The 23,024-nt window shown below is 34.8% G+C and overlaps 1 long non-coding RNA gene across 1 annotated transcript in view; it reads left to right on the top strand.

Annotated features, from left to right (window-relative positions):
- Positions 1–3,278: 3,278 nt before the first annotated feature.
- The window catches only part of LOC140847230 (uncharacterized), a 32,236-nt gene continuing 12,490 nt past the window's right edge, over positions 3,279–23,024 (top strand). Inside the window, exons 1-2 of the long non-coding RNA XR_012127025.1 lie at positions 3,279–3,514; positions 4,559–4,615. This is a non-coding gene — a long non-coding RNA (uncharacterized lncRNA). The remainder of the gene's footprint in view (positions 3,515–4,558; positions 4,616–23,024) is intronic.

Below are 23,024 nucleotides of genomic sequence, written 5' to 3' on the forward strand. Positions count from 1 at the left end.
TTCTGAACACAGAACTATCGACAGGAGGAAACAACTATCAATGTTATTTCATTCATGAAAGATATTGGATTCTCTGTGACATTTCTCAGTCTTTAAAAAAAGTGAAGAAGTGTTGCATAGAATGCTATATAATGTTATGAGCTGTATCCCCTATGCTTGTTTGGTGATAGATGGTAACTACACTTACAGTGAGCATTTAATAATGCATATAATTGATAAATCACTAAGTTGTCCATCTGAAACAAATATAATATTTTATATAAACTTCATTTCAGTAAAACACAGTTTTAAAAAAGAGAATCCTATGTAATGGATGGAAGTTAGCATGTGTAACTATTTTCTTACCATTGTGGACATTCAGTTTCATCCCAGTTTTGCTATTGACAGGACTCAATAAAATGTCTACTTGTCTTTTGTTACACATGGACAAGGTTTGGGGTTGATTTTTTGTTTTTATTTTCATTGATGTTCTTATTGTTTTTTTTATCTTGGATAAATATCTGTGAATATAAATACTGGACAAAAGTAATGGATGTTTAGAATTCCTACAGATGCTGAGAAATTTTGGTTTAAAACCACTGGGCCAATTTATATTTCCACTAAAAATTTATGATACTATGCTATACCTCATAGTGCTTCTACTGCTGGGTATTAATATTTCCTCCTTTTTTTAAAATTGTACCTATAATCAACAATAATGAAGTTTAAATATTTTATTATGAGAGTAGGTCTTAACCACACTAAAACTAAATTTTTAAGTTTTAGGAAAAAAATTGAAGAAAAAGAAAATCAGTGTACTGTCATTATATTATATATTTCTTATTGTAATGTTACTGAAGTTGAACCTCTCAAATGTCTATGGTCTTTTGTATGGCCTTGTCACTGAATGGACTGTTTATATAATATTTTCCATTTTTATTGGTGTTTGGCTCACCTTTCTTTTGATTTTTATGTGCCCTTTAAAATTATGTTTACTAGCCAACCAATATCATATATATTTAAAACACTAGCAGAGGGGTGAATCTCCTATATACTAATGTTTGTTAGTCCGTGTCCCTGTTTCCTATAAAATGAAGTCTCATATTTTTACTCTTTCATGTAGGCCCTTCCATGATCTGACTTTATTTTTATTTTTAGATTTTAGCTTTCTCTTTTGTTAACCTTACTGAATCTTTTGATGTTTCTAAACTCACTTTTAAATTCTACTTGGCATGAACTTAGGATAACACTGGTTTGTAAGAAATACTCGCTGAATTAGTCAACTCAAACTGGCCATCCTCTACTCAAGAGGAGGCCAACATTCTCCCAGGTAGTGCCCAGCAACCAGAGTGGGCATGCCTCTCCCACACATCCCTGTCCCTGATGTCTGTAGGAATTTTTCATAATGACCAGAAGAAATCAGTTGTTCTAATATAAATTACTCTGAGTAACACGTGTAAAAGAAGTGTGATAGCACAGTGTTCCTCAAAGCAGGAAATGTCAAAGGCAGTCCTTATTAGATGATGTACCTAGTGACGGTGATTTTTCATTCTCTTATCTTTAAAGAAAACCCAACATGTAGTGTTTGACACAGGACATGGAAAACGAGTCTCACAATCAATGTTACAAAGCATCATTTTTATAAATAGAAAATCATTATTATTATAGTTTTTGACAGCTTATTTTTGCATATATATTTAATTCCTCCAGCCCCTAATCTCATGTTGATGAAGTCTACATTCAAATGATGTGGTCTTGATCGTGTGACTGCTTTGACCAATAGGGTGGTGCAATCGTGATGCAAGCAGAAGCCTCGTTTGTGTTTGTACAGTTTGACTTGGCTTTTGCACAAGTGACCCACCATGAGAAGAGTATGCCCCAGGCATTGGCTGGCCCTGCATTCTGGGCCCTAGAACAAAAGCTCTGGGAGCAAATCTGAACCCAATCCAGAACCTAAAGCCATGCTGACCTGCATGTGCTTCCTGAAGCAAATCCACCCAGCTGAGATTTAGACAGGCTCAGCCAAATCACAGTTGACCTATAACTCCCTGACTGTAAAGACAAATGCTTATTGTTCTAAGCCAGTGTGTTTGGGATCATTTGTTATGCCAATTGTGCAGTAGCTAACAGGTATATCACTGATGCTCAGCAGCATCCAAAATAATAGCAATAGATTGCCAAGTCTTTACCACAGCTTGTTTCATTCGATCTTCCCACAACTACAGACTGGTTTTTATCTTCAGACATGGAGAGTTTAAATACTATGCTCAAACGCAAACATAATAAATAATAAATCCAGGATTTGAACCCAAGCTTCTTGAATTTAGTATCTGTGTTCTTTATGACCGTAACATATAGCCTCTCTTAATGTCCAAAATTTGACTTTCCAAGATAACATAAAGGGTTTTAAGGGCTTTGCAAACATGTCAGATATTCTTTCTCTATGACTGGGATTCTGACCTAATCTGACATTAAGAATATAGGGTAAGTAGTAACTCCCAAACCCAGCCACCAAAGTATTACCCAGTGACCACAGTTAGGAGAGAGAAATGAGGATATTCAGGGTCCAGCCTGAACATTCTAAAATAAAGCTCCGTGAATAGAAACTATGGATATTTATTTGGAATATGCTCATAGGCAACCTTGAAGGAGCCAGATCTGGATTTCTCCAAGGGGCTCAGGCTAGGAATAACGATCTTCATTAAGAAAATAAGTCTGTTTATATTTTTATTCCTAAATGTCAACTTGTTTGAATCTGCAATTTTACTTGGAATGGATGTCATGCTGTGGGCAAAATTGCAGTATTTCCAGAATCGCTCACCTGGCCTTAGTCCACCTCCTTATCAATAGGTGATCACAAGGGGGGTGGAGAGTGAGCTTGCGCCTGGACAGAAGTTATAGGTCAACTCTGATTTGGCTGAGCCTGTCTAAATCTCAGCTGGGTGGATTTGCTTCAGGAAGCAGACACAGGTTAGCACGGCTTTAGGTTCTGGATTGGGTTCAGATCTGCTCCAAGAGCTTTTGTTAATTTCTAAGTTATGACCACACCCTCAGTTCACAGAATTGAATTCTTCTCAACAGAGTAAAACATCTTTCAAAAAAAAACCCCTCTGATTTCAGTGTATCCAAAATTTTGCAAAGCCTTATGAGCTTTGGCTTAGTCCACCCACTGACCTTTTATTATGAGGTGGAGGATCTCATGACATCATATACAGCTACCTATCAATGCCTGTGAATGAACAAAGGGCTGAGAGTTGCCCAGTATCTGCTTCTCCATTTTTTTCTTTTGAGTGGACCCAGGTCTCTCCCAGCCCCTGGAAACTAGAGACGGCCAGAATGAGTTATTAGATCTGAGACCTCAGACCCACATGCCTAGGATCCTATAGACAGGCAAGGATCAAGGCTGAGACAAACAAGATGTCCACACAGACACAAAGGAAAATAGGACCTTGGCCCACTTCCTATAGAAGTCTTTATTGCTACCTCTCAGGAAATACCTCAGATGAAGTATCTAGGGACAAAACCTTTGGAGCAGGTATGAGAGAGATCATGGGCTATAAACAGTAAAAATAAATGAAATGAGTGAGATGCCAATGCTGATTACTAGGAAGTGAAACTTATAATGAATACAAGTGTCTGTCAGAAGGAAAATAAATCAGGGAATTAGGGTTTGAACTGAGCTTAGATGGGTTCGCGAGACGTCAGATCAGCAGTCAGTCAGTGGCAGAGGTTGGAGCGACATAACACTATGATCAGATGTGTTCAACAGGTTCTATGCTATGTAGGTACTGGTTTGTGTGGGTAGGATGGCTGCATAGAAGTAAGAATATATTTTTATTTCATAATCTGCACTGTATTCAACATCATTAGTCATAATGGAGGGCATGGAAACCTATGGGAGAAAATATGTGACTCTCAAAAGAAATACTTTGCCTTCTCCATCAAGATTATTTGGAAAAAATAATGAAATAAAGTGTTGCAGTAAAAGTTGTGCACATTCTTATGTTTGGTATCTAAATGTCCTTACTTCAGCAATAGGTCACCCTAAAGAGATAAGCAAGGAAGCAAGAGCTCTTTTTCTGGAAGAATTGAACAACAAATGAATACACTGCATTTGTTTAGTCAAAGGGAGGCAGCTGCTTGAGGCAAGGACTTCACTTTGGCTGGGACCGTAATCTGTTGAGCAGTATCTTAGAATAATTTTTGCTCATGTAATTAATTTTTTTAAATCTTGATGCCACTGATTTCCTTCTATCTTTCCAAAACTAACTCACTGCCACCACCATTGGGACCTAGTTTCCTCACTAATAAAAGAAGGGCTTGTTGTTGATTTCTGAGATCATAAGCTGTCTACAATAGGCCTTGTTCTTGGCAAAAGAGACACAGGGCTCTATGAAAGAAAGACTTAAATCTCCTGTAAAATTATTTTTGCTTTCAAGTGCCATGACTTCAGCTCTGGCTTCAAAATATTTCTATGTCTTCATATAATCACATTCAATAATCTTTTTCTTTTTCTTTGCATGCCTACTGTTCTGTGTCCTTCATTTTTCTCTGCACCTAATTTGATGGCAAACTAAAGGCAGGACTACAGAGATTCATCCTCCAGCTATTGCATTAATTGATGTCTGGGAGTAAGGTAACGCTAGCTAATGAGACTGAATCAAGTGATCAGTGCAAAATACTGATTTTCAAATACATTTTATCTAACCATTTGAGCTGCCTTGAAAATTGGCATAATTACACAGTCTGAGCCTCTAAGATACGCTAATTCTTGATTCAGATATTTCATCTCACAAGAGAGGGAATGAGAAGGCAAGGTTTGATGTGAGTGACTTCAGTACCTATTGACTGTCACAGACAATATTTTTCAAACACATGAAAGAAATGTAAATTATTAAATTACCTCAAGTGATTCTGAACAAGTAGACCCACCCTAACATCTCCAACTAGAAATAAAGCCTTTCTTTTTGTTTTTCTTTCTCAGAAAAAGAATCTCATAATCAAAAGACTATGAATATTCAGGATAAAAATGGGATTTGAACATTTATGGTGCTTATATAATGAGAGGAAAGAAATGAGATTTTTAATTCATTGGGTCACGTCATAGCCATTTCAGCTTCCATGGTTTGGCACTTAATCCTCACAACAGAGGTTTCATTATGATGTAAAAGCAATTTTAGAAATATATTTTACTGAATTGTGGCAAAAATCACCATAAAATGACTGGGAGTTAAAAACTGAAATAGTATATGTGCACACACATGCACACATTTACACATCATGCACATGTGGATGTAAGAAGCATAGATGAGATGCAGAAACAATGTTATGAATCCTATTTCCAAAAAGCAAGCCAGGTTGTATGTGACTATAATAATAAGGAGGGAAAATCTCTTTCAAAAATGAACATCATTATTGTCTGGCTACTTGTTTCAGCAATTGGGTGGTGCTATAAAGTGAGCGCTATGAAGCTGACTATGCCGGTTTCTGCCCAGAAGAACTTAACATGCAGAGGATGCACACATGTAAAAATATCAATTCAATATACTAAAAAGATATCATGATATATTTGTCTCATTCAGACTGCTATACCCTGGGAATTTACTTGAGTCTAGGGTACCACTTACAATCTACTTATATTTCATCATTTTCTAACCTGTCTCTCATTGTCTTACCGAAGTAATTATTTTTCATTGATGTGAAAAGTCATGGAAAATGACTATGGGAGAGAATTTATTTTTCATATTTTCAGCTCTTCCACAGAAGAGAGTGTTTTATATACAGATCAAAAAATATATATATAAAACCTTAAAATACTGTTTTAGATTATCAAAATAAGGTATTCCTTAGAGCACATCACCTCCTTAACACCTCTTTTGGAAAAATGAATCTTGTTATGGAATTTTCTGAAACTGTGCAGGCACTGCTGATGAGTCACACACATACACACACACAAAATGAATTTCAGTTTCTGAGAGAAATAACTATTCTCTTTCCTTCTCAATATTAGAAAATGGTTTTGTGTAAGGCATTTGGTACATGGATTTGTAAATCAAGCTATTGATTTTTATCCTCACAAACAACACTATTTATGTGATAACATGAAGAGGAAGAAACTGATTTTTCATGGAAAAAAAAGACCATAAAGTCACGGAAAATGACTATGGGAGAGAATTTTTTTTTCATATTTTCAGATCTTCCACTGAAGAGAGTATTTTATATGCAGATCACAACATATATATATATATAGATATATATATAGATATATATATATAGATATATAACCTTAAAATACTGTATTAGATTATCAAAATAAGGTAATCTTTAGTTAATATTACATCAAAAAGCATAAGTTGCAAGAAAATCATAGTATTCCAGATAGTGTCCAAAACAGCAAAACTAGAGCTCAGGAGAAAAAAAATGATATTGTTGAAAGGTCATAATTTTAAAATATGTCTAGAGATTCTAAACCCAGACACATCACAGACTGTTAATTATGTGCTAATGTTTATGAATAGGAACTGAACTATAATAAGAATATAACTGACTTATATTTCATTTATCATTGAAAACAGACATTAAAGTGGAAATGAGGTCCTAAATGTAACTCTTTATATGTCTTTCCAATCTTTTTTTTTTCTCTTTTCTCAGTTATGTTGATATCTTTTTATTCTGTATTTTTGGAGCATCCCTTCTCTTATTTTCTGTACCAAATATAGGCACTACAAATTCATGTCAAAAACCATTCCTGCTATAAATCAGACTATGAATGCTTATGGCAATAAATATACAGTCATTAGTTTATGTTACACTTTACAAAGAATTAAAGGACAAGAGAGTTGCCCTGTGAGAAAAGAAATGAGAGGGAAATGTAAATGCAAAAAATATACAGTCATTAGTTCATGTTACACTTTACAAAGAATTAAAGGACAAGAGAGTTGCCCTGTGAGAAAAGAAATGAGAGGGAAATGTAAATAGATCACAATTACTTTGTGTGGATCAAAGACAATTCAGAGCCGTTTAAGATTCATCTTCTAGTCCAGTAGAGATTACAACATAGACAAGCTATAACAAGGATCTGTTCAATTTGGCACACCCAAAATGAAATAAGGATGATTTTTTTACATGAAAAACTTAGTTTACATTTATACTTCAGGGATAATATTCTGAGAGATTTATGAGAAATATTCTGAGAGAAATGAATATGGGAAGGTTATGGTATTCACTACAGAAATGTCATTGTGTTATATAGGCTTACCAGCATTTTCAATGCTATTATGTTAAATGTTCCATTCTTTCCTTATCTAAACATGTATTTATTATCTACTATATGCTACTATTGTCTATATAGCACATATATGAACACCTGTTCATCATTTCAATATTCATTTGATCACTCACTCTTTCAAAGATATTAAATAAGCTCCACTATCTCATGACATAAATACACAAAGAGAAGTACAAAAACAAGTTCTACATTTGATAAATTCACAGATTTATTGGAAGACAAATAAAAATTGTTTCAACAGAGAGAAATATGTGGTAAAATAGGGTTATATTGAAGGTGGTACAAATAGTAACTGTTAAAAGAGTCATAGAACACTTCACAAGAGCATTAGCACTAGATTTAGATGGACAAGTAAGAATATGTTAAATAGGAATATGTTAAGTGGATGCAAAATTAATGTGTAAATGGTTTTATGTGTTTCAGGATATATATGAGTTCCATGAAACCAGTGTTAAGATCAGTGGTTGTCAGTGAGGGAAAACTTTGTGCCCATGGGACATTTGGAAATCCCCATAGCCATTTTTAATTGTTATGACTTACAGGGCAATGCTATGGGAATCTACTGAATAGATGCCAGGTATGCTGCTAAATACCCTTCAATGAATAGGACAGGTTCCCTATTCAATATTAAAAATTACTCAGTGCAAAATGTTGATAGTGACTTAAAAGAGTAGGTCAGAGAGCAATAGAAAAAGAGGTCAGAAATGAAGTCAAATACCAAACATGGAGCTTTACCACATTATTATGGGTAATATAGATGTAAGAGGATGATTACTTTTTATCTCTGTTTTTAAGAAAACTATACAAATTAAAGTATGGAAGATAAATCTGTTGGCACTGAAATTGAATGCTGTGATACCAATAATTAGGCTATTGCAGTGATTATTGTTTAATTCTGATAAGTAATTACGAGAGTTGAAATAAGACCATAGACTGGAGAAAGACAAGTAGCAAATGATTTTACTCATTTGTGGAGTAAAACAACAAAGCAGAGCTGAAGGAACAAAACAGCAGCAGACTCACAGACTCCAAGAAGGGATTAGAGGTTTCCAAAGGGAAGGTGTTGGGGAGGGTGGGGAGGGAAGGGAGAAGGGGATTAAGGGGCATTATAATTATTATTCACAATGTAGGGGGGTCACGGGGAAGGCAGTACAGCACGAGGAAGACAAGTAATGACTCTATAGCATCTTACTACACTGATGGACAATCACTGTAATCACTGGGGGGGTCTTGATAATATAGGTGAATATTGAAACCACAATGTTGCTCAGGTGAAACTTTCATAAGATTATATATCAATGATACCTTAATTAAATAAAATCAAAAATTAGACCATAGACATAAAGCAAGTTCCAGAATAAAAAATCATAAGAAAGTACACAACAGAACCTAGTGGAAAAAACAAGTTTGAGAAGTGAGCTACTTCACTCTGTGCAAAGTGCATGAAAATATTTACATTTGAAGCAAGACATAAAGAAATGCATGTGCATACAGAAGTAACCTAACAGGGCTTACATTCCTTGATCTGCAATTTTCCATTTATGATTCTTTTAAAATACTTCACATTCTAAAAACTTTAGTTTCCTGGCAATTTGTTGGACTGTAGCATCACTGATGGTACTATAATTTAAGAACATTTGTTAACATTCTGACTCCAAAGTGGGCTTGTTAGCCTACTATTATTAAGGAAATTCTCCCATAAGTTAATGCCTAATGTTCAGAATGTAATGTATTCAAGTAGACATTTAAATTTGACAGAGACAAAAATATGTGCATGGTCTTCTCCTGTCAATGTTTAGTATTTTGCATTTAACAAATTTTTCTTTTCGTATGAAAATTTTGAAGCCATTCCTTATTCTTTCATGTGCTTAAGCAAAGTAAGTGTTTGTGTCTCTTTTGAAAGATGCTTTACAGATGGACAGGGCCTCTGTTTTTTGTGTGAAATAGAACCAAATGCCACACTACATTTGTACAGCAATGAACATTTATGCAAATCTGAAGAGTGGGCAGGTGCAAGAGCAAATTTCTTAATGCCATTTGCTCTGAAAATTATATAAAGCTTTTAAATCTATGCTTTTTATAGCAGCAAAAGGAGTTTTGTTTGGTATTTTTAAACAATAACACCTGCTCCAGGCAGAAAACTAAGTTCCCAGGCAGCAGGAAGTGGGCTGCTTTTGGTGGGGAGAGGAGACCCAGAGCTTGTCTCCAGTAAGTATTGAGACAATGAAATAAAATGCATTTTGAAATGGCTGGGGTGGGCGGTAGAGGTAAAAGTAGGAGGATGGGAGAGGAGATACTTTGCCTTTTGCACTAACAGATGCAGGCAAATGGCAGAAATTCAGCCCAGCCAAGGAGATGGCAGAAGTCCACAGGACTCCATCTGGGGCCTGTTTCTTTGGCCTCTGAAACCTGGCAGCAACTTTCTTCCGGTGGACCAAAATTTCCTGTTCTCTTTCCACACTAGCTTAAAATGGGAAGACCTTCATGTCGGATTCTCTGTCATGAACCAGAGGCTGCCATTTCTCTTTGGCTTGAGGAACTTGCCTCTGTTATTTTCAACCTAATGTCACAGAGTCAATAGCGATTAGTTAAGTTCAGTGATTTGTTTGTCAGGATTCCTTTCATCAAAGCTGAATTCTCCCTGACGATACACTTTGGTAACCTCCTTATTTCCTAAGAAATAAGACACAGAATGTCTGTTTTTCTTTTTTTTAACATGATTTTAATACATGATTTCTTAATGTATGTGCCTGCTCTTGAGGATGCTAGTTGTCCATTCACATATTCATCCTAGTTGTGTCACTGAATTCCTTCACTCCGTTACTTAATGTACTTTTATTGATTTTTTCCTGAATGTAATGTCATTATGGCTGTGGCAGTTATCACCCCATTCATCTCCAAGGTTTGTCAGCTGCTGTGAGCTTCTGGATTGATGCTTCATTTTCTTTAATGTATCCATTTACATCTCCCAGGAAACTATAATACATAATTTTTAGGGGGAGGTGGGTTAACTATTCTGTAGCAAAGGTTAAACAAGGAATAAGGAACTTGCTCTATACACACGACAGTACGAGGTGTTAGAAATTCTGAAATGAGTTACATTTAGCCCAGAATCTTGGGAAACTTAAAAATACTCTTCAGATATAAACAGCAATATATAATGATAATAAAATAGAATGTACTTGTTTATTATACCTAAAGATGGAAAAGGCATTCTTGTGGAGTGCTACTACAGGAACTACACTACTTATATTAACCCTGTGGCCTTAAGCAAGATACCTGTTGTCCCTGGGTATTACTGTCTCTTCCATTTGCCCATCCAGATCTGCCCTTTCCTTACTCTCAGACTTGCTGTATTTATTATTATCCCAGGTCCTTCCCTGCAGGGGACAGTTGAATCAACTGTTTCCCTCAACAAACAGCCCAAGCCTTTCTCAATGTGGTCCTCTAGGCTGTTCTCCCAAGTTCTTTCACTTCCCTTGTCCCATTGGAGTCAAGGGTAACATCAACTCTGCCCCACAGTTCAGGAAGATATATGCATGGTATTTTCCATATATTCTATCTATACCTTTAAAAATATTCCCTTTAATAAGCCCTGCTAAAATTATAATGACTGTAGTATGTTATAAGTTTTTTCTTAGTCTCGTCATTAATGTATAACTTAAGCTGAAACTGGTATAGAGTTGTCCATGGAGGAATAATATTCCAAAAGGTAGCATTTCATAGTCATAAATGTGTAGGACATATAAGTAGCTGAAGGGAAGAGATAATGATTTGATATCTTAGGGAAGGTTACTACGTTAACAGCCCCAGAGATGGAGACTTATGTATTAGGAGTGTCCTCAAGGTAGCAGAATGAAGGCAGTGAGGCTGCTCAGAGGGAGGAGTGAATTGTGATTGATTTACAGTAACTTGGGGAGCTCTGGTAGTAGGTTGGGTCTTCAGAATTGTCCTGTCTTTGGGGAAGAAACCAAACCCCACAAGGACCACTCAGGGGATGAGGGCTACGTGAGTGGGAGGCAGCATCAGCTTGGGTGAGGAGGCTCTCTCGGACTAAGGGCAATTCCCCAAGAGAGACCAGCTGAGAATCTTCACCTGTCTATGCTTCTAGCTGCCTCCAGGAGAGAGTGCTTTGGTGCAAAAGAGATCTGAATGACTGGTACCACTTAACATCCATTATTACATTTGGCTCTGGAAGGGTTTTAGGCTGCATTTTCGGGAGTATCAGAGGAAAAAGGAGAGACATTAAAAAGTACCTTGAAAAGTCTTGTTAGCAGAGCTAATTAATCATAACTCTTAAAAAGTTATCCATTTGGGGATGCATTTCACCATTAAAAACAAAATTATATATCTGAGATGTTCAAGACCTTAACTTTTTTTGAGCATATGTAGTTGCAGTTCTTATGTATGTCAACATGAAAATAATAATTACAAAGTCAAGTACATATTCACTGATGTCCTTGAATGAGCCCCTAACTAGCATTCCCAAAGAAAACAGGAAGTTACTTTTACTAAATGCCCATACTAGGCCACTCACTGCGCTCTTTTCCAAACTGTTTAAGTATTTTGTGATATTATAGAGTGACTTTTGTCCCTTTTGCATTATATAATTATATGTGCACCTTTTTTTTAAACAGCTGTGCTGTCAAGGTAAAACCATTGAATATTTAGAAAGACTGACAGGGAATAAGATTCTTATTCTGCTAGTTAGTTATTATGGGACCCCTGACTGATTCAGTAAGTTAACTCAACCTGTTTCTTCCATGTAAAATAGCAATTTTTTTTTCTAAATTCTATAATGTATACAAAATGCCCTGCAGGGTGCATACAAGATAAAAGGTACTCAATATTTTACATCACTTCTACCTCGTCTTGTTACATGCTTTCATCTTTCAGGCCCTTTTATGCTTCTTTCTTCCCCAGCTTTCTCCTTTCTTCCTTTTATGTTCCTTGAGAAAAGAGTATGTGCATTAGACATCTTTTTACTTTGGCTAAATAATGTCTGATGCTTAATGTTTCTCTAAGTGCAGTCTACGGGCACCAATATCAGAGTCATGAGGTGTTCTGAATAAAATGTAGGACCACCCTTCTTAGTTCACACAACGATTCAGAATATGGGGTGGGGGGGCAAAAGTTGGGAACCACCAACCCAGAAGATTTGCAATAAATACTTGTTACATAAATATGTGTGCTGTGGTATCAATGTTCTTCTCTAAGGAAATGAGAGTAGTCAGAAATAAAAAGAAAGATAAGCATGCTTCATATAAATGTGCTGGCCCTCTTGTATTAAGTCTCTGAAGATGGAATGATGACTAGGCATGGTCAAGTTAGGTTGGGTTAACTGGGTGCTATGAATTTATAAACCAGAAGGATGCTGGAGTCAATTAGAGTCCCCACAGACTGAAGCCTCAGCCAGACAACAGGAAGAATTATTGACTTCTTCTCAAAATGTGGCTATTTTAAAACATGAGAAATTAAACTTCCTGCGGACTTTGGCACTATCCTAGATGATTCCATTTCTTCTGCAATAAAGACACAGGCTACAAACTGGAGAATTACAGATACTCATATAATTAAAGATCTTTGCTAATAGTGATTTCTGTCATCACACTTAACCTTTTCTCTGCTATGAAGATCAAGGGATGGTTACTGAAAATGCTTCTAAAATCTTGATCCATTGTACTTCTGGCCCCTGAGGTTTTTAAGCTTTGGATTTAGAGGAGTGTCAAGGATAGCCCTCCTTGTATACTCTTACTGATTTCAATCTAAAATTGTATGTGATATACCTTGGCTTATCTTCAATCAAGAACTTAAAAAAAAATCTTGACATGTAATGGGTCTGGATCTGTCTTATCATCATTTGTACATGATCTCTGGGAATATAATTCTGCTGCATTTGGGATTGGGTTGTTGTTATTTCCCAGCTAAATATACCCTTGCCTTCATTAAAAATAATAAAAGGTTTATCTTTCCAGTATTCTGTGGGATTTTTAAAACCAGGGAAGTTCTAGCAACTAGTAATGAGAACAATCTCGGCTGAACAATGGACTTACACTGTAGCTCTTCCTCAGCAAAATGTAGAAAAATGTTTTATAATAAATACAAACAAATGAAAACTTTGTTGTCAGAATCAGGAATCTTCATTATGAATTAAGTTAGTAACTAATATTCATCTCTAGTCTCCAATATGTTTTTGATCATTTACAGAAGCAGAATATACCTATATATATGCCTTTTTTCTCTCCAGATTAGGAAGCATTCCTGCCCAAATTTATTCCTAACCTGCCTTAATTTTGATTTCTTAAGTAGTGTTTGGTCTATGGTCTCCAAATTGCATGTCTCTATGATTGGTACTTACTTGTATTTTTTCTAGTATGTAACTTATCTTTCTTCTTTGGTTTACCTAATTCCTAAGATTTCCTCCATTCCTCAGCCTCAGCTCTATAGAATGCAACCCACATTTTGGTTAATCACTTAGTATTCAGCCACAATTGCTCCAGCTATTCAAATAAGATTGTAACATACATGACCAAATGATCTTCCTAATCATCTTTCAATGTATGATATACATAGCTAGACAAACTTAAAAGAGCTTCTTTATATATTATTTTTCTTATGCTAATTTTTATTTGAATGCAAAGTACAAAATTTCAAAATTCATCTCTGAATTCTGTTGTCTCATGTTGTCCTCAAACCTCACATTGGACTATGTCAAAATCTAGCCAGATAGTTTAGTATATGGATTGTTAAGGCAAGGACAAGATTGACCTTTGGTATTCTAGAGGACTCCCAAGTGGTCTAGATAATTTGATGAAACAAAGTTAATATGATAGGAAGTCATTACAGCTTACAGGGAGAATGTCATTCTGGATAATTATATTTCCTACATGTCAATTTAAATCAAAGTAGACACACAGGTTGTGTATAGTTTATAAAAGAGACTTCAACAGTACTGAAAACATAAAACAAAACACTAGAAACAAAGAAATCATGATAGTATCTTAATACATCTTTCTGTTGTTACTACTTCATTTCTTCTAAACAGTCTTTAAAAATAAATTATATTTCAAACCAACTCTATGAGAAATCTTCCAGGAACTAGACATTAAAAGAAAAATGTCTAAAAGGAGAAGCATAGGACCAAGTTTACCAGAAAACAGAAATACAAGAAAATGATTATAAATGCATATATGCATCTGCTTACTTTATACATATAATGTATGTATATAACTGCAGCACCAAATCTATGCTGTGAGTTGTAGTTGGTAATCAGACTCACAAAACAAAAACTCTAATCTAATCTTATGTTTAAATAGCTTTATAAAAGTATAGTGCAATACATAAAACAGGTACAGGATTTTTACCTCCCTGAGAGACTCGACAGCTGCCAACAGCTTCTGTAGTGAATACAGTCTCTTTCACCTCTTTGGCTGCACTGGCCGTACATGGCTTCCATGAGCAAGACCCACAGTGTCTGTGGGTCACTTTGATACAGAGAAGGAAACCTCTCAGTTTCCCACCAATCTTTTATACTATTTGAGTCATGTACGCCCAAGACCTGCCTGATAACTCAGCTCCACAAAACCAGGAGTGTTCCCAAACTGTGACTGAAGGACAATATTATATGTTTACCTTAACTCTAGAGTTTCCAAGAAAACATTACTGTGAGATGAGGAACACTGAGGTCAAGGTCCTTCCTGCCAAGCCTGCAGAGACTTGTCCCAATATTATTCCATCACTCACAAACATAAAACAGTGCAATATGGCAAATGCTAATATATAGGCATGTAAAATTCTATGAGAGAAAGGAAGAAAAAGAATTTAATCCTAAGTGGAGTACTCAGGAAAGGTAATATTTGAGTTTTTTTGAGAGAACGAGGAGAATTTTTATGGTGAGACAATAAAATGAAGAGGAATTTAGACACAGGTAAAAGTTGGTAGGAAAAGAGGACTTGTCATTTTAGAGGAAGGAGTTAGAATTTCAAGATGTTGGAAATATTTTGAGTTTAGAAGACTAGAAGGAAGGGGAGACTAGAAGGAAACTGATTTGACCCTGTTGAATTAAAACATCAACACATTTTTCTGTAACTAATTTCATATTTAAAATTGGCTTCCTTTACATTTACATTTATATCATAACCATATCAAGACTGATCACTATCATGATGCTAGTTGTAATTATGGACAACAAAAAAAATCAACTAAATTAACACAAAAGATGAACATCAAACTTTACTACTTCCACTTGAAGGACTGTATACTTTCATTGACAAAGATAGTATATGATGTATATGTGTAATAAAAGCTAATACTGCATAGTGCATCAGGCCTTTGTGAAATAAGAGACAATTAGAACTAGACCAAGGAGACTAGAAGCTACCAAAATTTCCAAATTGGGATATACTGTCCCTGATACATAGATGTCATTCAGGAGTTCTGAGTTTTATTTTTTCTGATATAAGCTGTCTTGGGATAAAATTCAGAGTTTTGTACAAACTGGATAATATCTGCTCAGCCCCCAAAATATTTTAAAAGTGTTTTTTTTCATTCCTAGCCTAACAATAACATTAAGCCAAGTTCCTATGATTTCTTTGACAATGTTGAAATAAAAATGTGTCAAAGGGAGAAAAAAGACTGTGAGTTAAATCCCAGGGAATTAAGGTGATTTTGTTTTGAAATCTCTTGCATTGTTCTATTAGTCTCCCATGTCTTTGAAAATTTATATTAAACTGATATGGTTTCTTATGAAAATGATTTGATAAATGATTTGATTCTAAGAGATAATACTAATATCAGTGCATTAATTAAGTATAACTTAGAGGGAATTAGGATGATACCTGTTATATTGTTATTATCCATGGTTCTATGACTAAAGTAAGTTCTGTCTTACAAATAAATTATATATATATATATATATAGTAACTGAGAGTTGTTCACTTCTTTAACAGTCCAGAGGCAGATTAGTTTAGATTATTACTAAAACAAATTCATCCCCTTGAATATATTTAAAAAATATATTCTTAAATGTGTTTTCATTTTAGAAATGAGAAAAACATGTGTACTTTTTCCAACAATGAATTCTAAGTTCATTATTGACACAGTTTGGATTTAAGTAAAAGATAATAGCACTCATGGTTTACAGCTTGGACACAATCACCTCAATAGTTACATGTTTCCTTTTAGAAATTTGCACATTTTGAAATGAATATCCTGATTTTTTTCCACTTAATATTAAACATAATTTTTCACTGAAGTACTACTAATGATTTTCATGAAACTACTTTGGGACTTACATGATATTCTAGTTGTTAAACATATCATGCTTTATATATGATTTTTAATTTGTTAGGATTTGTAGGCTATTTTCAGTATTGAGTCAGTTGTAGTGAATACATTTCAAAATATACATCTTTTTGTTTCTTTTCTGTTTAAAAAGTTTCCTTAGCATTTATTTTTTTTAATCAGCCAAAACAAGAAAATCCATTTTTATCACAAATGAATGAAAAAATAATAATTTAAAGAAATGCCATTTGTCGCAGAGTAAACCCTTTAGTTGAGGTCTTTATTGTTTAAATTACTTTTACTAATCCAATTGCTCATTTGAGATGCTTAAATACAATTGAGTATAACATTTTTACTTTATGAATAAAGTTACACATATTTCACATTGAATGCAGCTCATATAATTTGCTTGAATGTTCTAGAGGATGAAGAAAAGTGATTCTAAGAAAAATCTGAATGAAAACATAATTTTTCAAATAAAAAACACATTTTCTAATCCCCAGGTAAACTCACTCAGGTTAGTCAAGGTCTTAGCAGGAGGAGGAGGAAGAGATGGAAGCTGGGTAATTTGCAACAAGTTTAATACAGTCTCTATTTATGAAGATATGGTCAGAGTATAAGAAAACAAAAATGGACAGTGATAACCTAGACCTAACAGTAGCAGAAAGATATGATAAATAACAGAAATGAGAAACAAGAAGAAGGTGATCACTGGAATATGGAGAGGTGAGCTAGGTGGATGGAGGCCTGGTATTAGGCTGCGTTAAGGGACACTGGGGTACACAGTGAACCAGAATGGAAGCATTTGTGGGAAACACACACTCTGAGCTGAGTCTCACCCCACCCTCTGACTTCATTTTGGGGTTTCCCATTGGCTCAACCTATACGGCAGAGAGCAAAGGAGATACCCACATAGACCAGTTTCCTGGAACAGAACAGGGTAAAAAGGAATCAAGAGAACATCTGGGCTGGCAAATGAAATCACCCTTATCCTTAAAATGATTCAAGGATAAATCCTTTCAGAGGACAGTTTACTGTTTTGTGAACAAATAATCACTCTGTGTATTCTTTGCTTTATAAATATGAGTAGAACTATATATTATAAAGCAAAATAAAAAGAAAACATTTAAAAAATGTCCTGTTGAACCTCAGTTCTGGGGGTTATATTAAATTGATGCTAACATTACAGCTTTTATCATTTATTTGTTCTGTGCTTGCTATGGACCAGATGCATTGCTATGTGGTAGGCATGCCCTCTTTCATTTGATTTACTGTAAGCATTAGAGAGTTTAAGTGTCTTTACCACAGACACAAGCTAAGCAGAGGCAGATCCCAAATGTGAGCCTAAGTAGTGTCTAGTGCTAGCACAAATGGACTATCGTGCTCTATGTACATTTGATGCCATTCATCTCTGAGGGAAGCCACCTTCCCTATGTTTTATCACTGCCCTTTCTGCCTGCATTTACCCCACCTGCACCAAATAAAAAGCAATGATCATATTTTTTTTTTGTTTCTGTTGTTAACGGTCTACCTCTCCTCATTTCAACAAACCCTTCCCTACAGGCACATGTCTCAGATATTTTTCCTTGGAAAGCATATTCCAAAGTTGAATAACTATGCAGGATTTTTACAAGATGTTAATTCTTAGAATTAACATCTGAGAAAGAAAGATGTTGCTCTGATGGAGGGCTGTATGTCTGTTCAGATTTGGGGTTGAGCTTTTTTATCTTTGTGGTGATCACCTGCAGCATGTAGGGCCCCAGAAAAGAAGCCTGGCTCTGGATGTTGTTTTCTTCATCTGAGTCCACAAGGACAACTAACAACTGAGGGTCATGGGTCATCTTGGCAACACTCCCATCATGTGGAAGAAGAAGCCTTTGATTTCTAAAGGGGACGGTGCGGTGTATCACAGCATCCACCATAGCAATTATGAATCTCTTTTTAAATTTATAAGCAAAATAATATAAATAATTCACACATATGCATATACACATGTATTCTCTTATATGCATAAATGTATTGTTATGAATAAATAAGGAGATTGCAGTGTAGTTGATTAGACAGTACCTGCAGTAACACCTTATAAAAATTTTAACATACATACTTACATATACAAAAATATATGTAAATTTCTTAAAATGCATTATTCTGAGGTAAAAAAGGCTCATTGAGAAGTTTATGAATTGCTCAATGGCAGAAATCAATGTATTCCTATGTAAAATTTATTTTAGATCCTTGAATTAGACCAACTGATTGCTGCCCATTATAGACACAATTTCTGAATTCCTACATCTAGATGACTAATGTTATTGTAGATTCTACATGTATATAATTATTAAAGAAAAAATATATGGTCCCCCCAACACCGAGCTCAACAGAGGTTACTGAGCTGGTCATAAAGGCAGAAGCTCAAGCAAACTTCCCAAACAGACTAAGACCACTACAGATGCCAGAAAGAAAGGCACTGCACCCATGGCACACTGAAAATTGGGGCTCCAGCAAAGTAGAACCAGGCACTGAAGAGTAAATATCTTGAGCTTCCTGGCACCATAGCATACCTTTTTCATATATCTACTACTATTTAGACCAGAAAGCATAGCAGAGATGTCTAATACAAAAGAAACACAGTATCTCCGACAAAATGAGCAGGCAGAGGAATTTGATCCATTCAGAACTACAAGACAGGACTCCAGAAAGAGGGCTAAATGAAACAGAAATCACCAATATTCTTGATAAAAATTTCAAAATAAAAGTTATAAACATGTTCACGGATTTAGAGAAAAGTATTCAAGATCTCAGGGAGGACTTCAACAAAGAGATAGAAAACCTGAAAAAGAGCAACTCAGAGCTAAAGAATACAGTATCTGAAATGAAAAATACAATGAAGGGATTTAAAAGTAGATTAGATTATGTGCAGGAAATGATAAATGAAATAGAAATCAGAGAATAGGAAAACAAAGAAGCTGAGGAACAGAGAGGGAAAAAGGAATGAAATAATAATAAGAGGACCATGTGACCAATCCAAATGAATCAGTGTTCACATAATAGGGGTACCAGAAGGAAAGAGAAAGACAGAGGGATAGAAAGCTCTTTAAGGAAATAACTGTTGAAGATTTCCCCTATTTGGGGAAGGAAATAGACACTTAGGTCATGAAAGCACAGAGATCCCCTAATAAAAGGAACCACAACAAGACAACACCAAGTTATATATTTAAAATGGCAAAGATCAAGGATAAGGAGAGAGTGTTGAAAGCAGCCAGAGAGAGAAATTAAGATTACTTATAAAGGAAATCCCATTAGGCTACCAGTAGACTTCTCAACAGAGACTCTTCAGGAAACAACAGGATGCCAGGATTTATTTAATGTACTGAAATAGAAGGAGCTCCAACCAGGAATCCTCTACCCAGTGAGATTATCATTTAAATTTGAAGCAGGGATTAAGCAATTTCCAGATAAACAAAAGTTGAAGAGATCTGCACAACTAAGCCAGTCTTACATGATATGTTAAAGGGATTGTTATAGATGGAAATGACCGTAAGACTAAATAGCTCTCACCAGTGACAATAAATCCACAGTAAATGTAGTAGACAACTAATGACCAAGCAAGTCCAAAATTAAGACAAAACAAAAGAAGTGAAATTAACTATACACAAAATCAGTTAAGAGATATATAAAAGTGCAGATTATGACATCTAAAATGAAAAATGTGGAGGAGGAAGAGGAAGAAAAGGAACTTCAGATTGCATTTGCAATAGAGTAATCAGCAATTTAAGGTAGACTATTAAATAGTAAAGAAGCTGTCCTTAAACCTGATTACCACAAAACTAAAGCCTACAATAAATACACATACACAAAAATAAATAAATTTTTGAAAAAGAGAGAAATACAATTACAACACTAAATAAAACCATCAATAAAAAAGAAGAATATAAGAGAGGAAGAAAGGAACAGAGAGGAGATATTTCAAAACAGCAGAAAACTATTAATAAAATGGCAATAAGTACATATTGATCAATAATCACCTTAAGTATAAATGAACTGAATTCACAGATGAAAAGACATAGAGTGGCAGAATGGATAAAAAAATAAGACCTGTCTATATGCTACCACAAGAGACTCATTTCAAATCCAAAGACATACACAGACTAAAAATAAAGGGATGGAAAAAGATATTTCATGCCAATAACAGGGAGAAAAAAGTAGGAGTAGCAGTACTTATATCAGAAAAATAATTGATTTCCAAACAATGAAAGTAACAAGAGACAAGGAAAGGCATTACATAATCATAAAGGGATCATCCAACAAGAAGATATAACCATTATAAATATTTATGCACCCAAGATAGGAGCACCTACATATGTAAAATAAATACTAACAGAATTAAAGGAGGAAATAGATTGTAACACATTCATTTTATGAGACTTTAACACACCACTCACATCAATAGACAGATCAACCAGACAGAAAATAAATAAGGAAACAGAGGCACTGAAAAATACATTACATCCAATGGACTTAACAGACATCTACAGAATACTCCACCCAAAAAGCAGTAGCTTACACATTCTTCTCAAGTGTACATGCAAAGTTCTCTAGAATAGATCACATAAAGGCCACAAGAGGAGCCTCAGTAAATTTAAAAAGGTGGAAATCACATCAAGCAGCTCCTCAGAACATAATTATGAGACTAGAAATAAATAACACAAACAAAACAAAACAAATTACAAACACATGGAGGCCAAACAACATGCTTTTAAATAATCAGTAGATCAATGAACAAGTTAAAACAGAAATGAAGCAGTACAAGGAGAAAAATAAAAAAATAAAAACCAAAACAACAGCTCAAAATCTGTGGATGTGGCAAAGGCAGTTCTAAGAGGAAAGTACATAGCTATACAGGCTTACCTCAAAAAAAACAAGTATAATCCCAAATAAATAGTCTAAACTCACATTTAAAGAAACTAGAAATAGAAGAACAAATGAAACCCAAAGTCAGTAGAAGGAGGGACATAATAAAGATCAGAGCAGAAATAAATAAAATAGAAAGAATAAAAGAATAGAAAAAAAATGAAATGAAAGGGTTATTTGAGAAAATAAACAAAATAGATAACCCCCAGAAAGATTTATCAAGAAAGAAACAGAGTGCATACACAAAACAGAATCAGAAAAGAATGTATAATCACAACAGATACTGCAGAAATACAAAATTATTAAAGAATACTATGAAATATTATCTGCCAATAAATTGGACAAATTAAAAGAAATGTACAACTTCCTAGAAAAATAAGACCTTCCAAGACTGATCCAGGAAGTAATAGAAAATATCAACAGACAAATTATTAGCAATTAAATCAAACTGGTAATCAAAAAACTCCCCCAAATAAAACTCCAGGTCCAGACACCTTCACAGATGAATTCTATGAAACATTTAAAGAAGACCTAGTGCCCATCATTCTTAAAGCATTCCAAAAAAGCAGAAGAGAAGGGAACACTACCAAACTCATTTGACGAGGCCAGCATCACTCTAATACTAAAACCAAAGACACCACAATAAAAGAAATGTACAAACCAATATTCCTGATGAAAATAGATGCAAAAATCCTCAACAAAATATTAGCAAACCAAATCCAAAAATACATCAAAAAGATCCTCCATCATGACCAAGTGGGATTTATACAGGATGCAAGTGTAGAACAATATTCATAAGTCCATCAGTATCATACACCACATTAACAAAAAGAAGGATAAAAACCACATTATCATATCAATAGATGCTGAAAAAGCATTTGACAAAATTCAACATCCATTCATGATAAAAACTCTCAACAAAATGGGTATAGAGGGTATGTACCTCAACATAGTAAAGGCCATATATGACAAACCCACAGTCAACATCATACTTAACAGTGAAAAGCTGAAAACGTTTCCCCTAAGATTGGGAACAAGACAAGGATGCCCACTGTCCCCACTTTAATTCATCATAGTACTGGAGGTCATAGCCACAGCAGTCAGACAATACAGAGATAAAAGGCATTCAAACTGGTAAGGAAGTTAAACTCTCACTATTTGCAATGACATGGTATTATACATAAAAAACCCTAAGGAAACCACCTGAAAACTCCTAGAACTAATAACTGAATACAAAATTAATACACAGAAATCTGCTGCATTCCTATGTACTAACAATGAACTAGCAGAAAGAGAAATCATAAAAACAATTCCATTTACGACTGAACCAAAAGGAATAAAATACCTAGGAATAAACCTAAACAAGGAGGTGAAAGACCTATATCCAGAAAACTACAAGATACTCATGAGAGAAATTAAAGACATCAAAAAAATGGAAACCTTTCTGGTGTTCATGGATAGGAAGAAGTAATATTGTCAAAATGACCATCCTGCCCAGAGTAATTTACAGATTCAATGCAATCCTTATCAAAATACCAACAGCATTTTTCAATGAACTAGAACAAAT

Source organism: Manis javanica, chromosome 17 (assembly GCF_040802235.1).
Source record: "Manis javanica isolate MJ-LG chromosome 17, MJ_LKY, whole genome shotgun sequence".
NCBI lineage: Eukaryota > Metazoa > Chordata > Mammalia > Pholidota > Manidae > Manis > Manis javanica.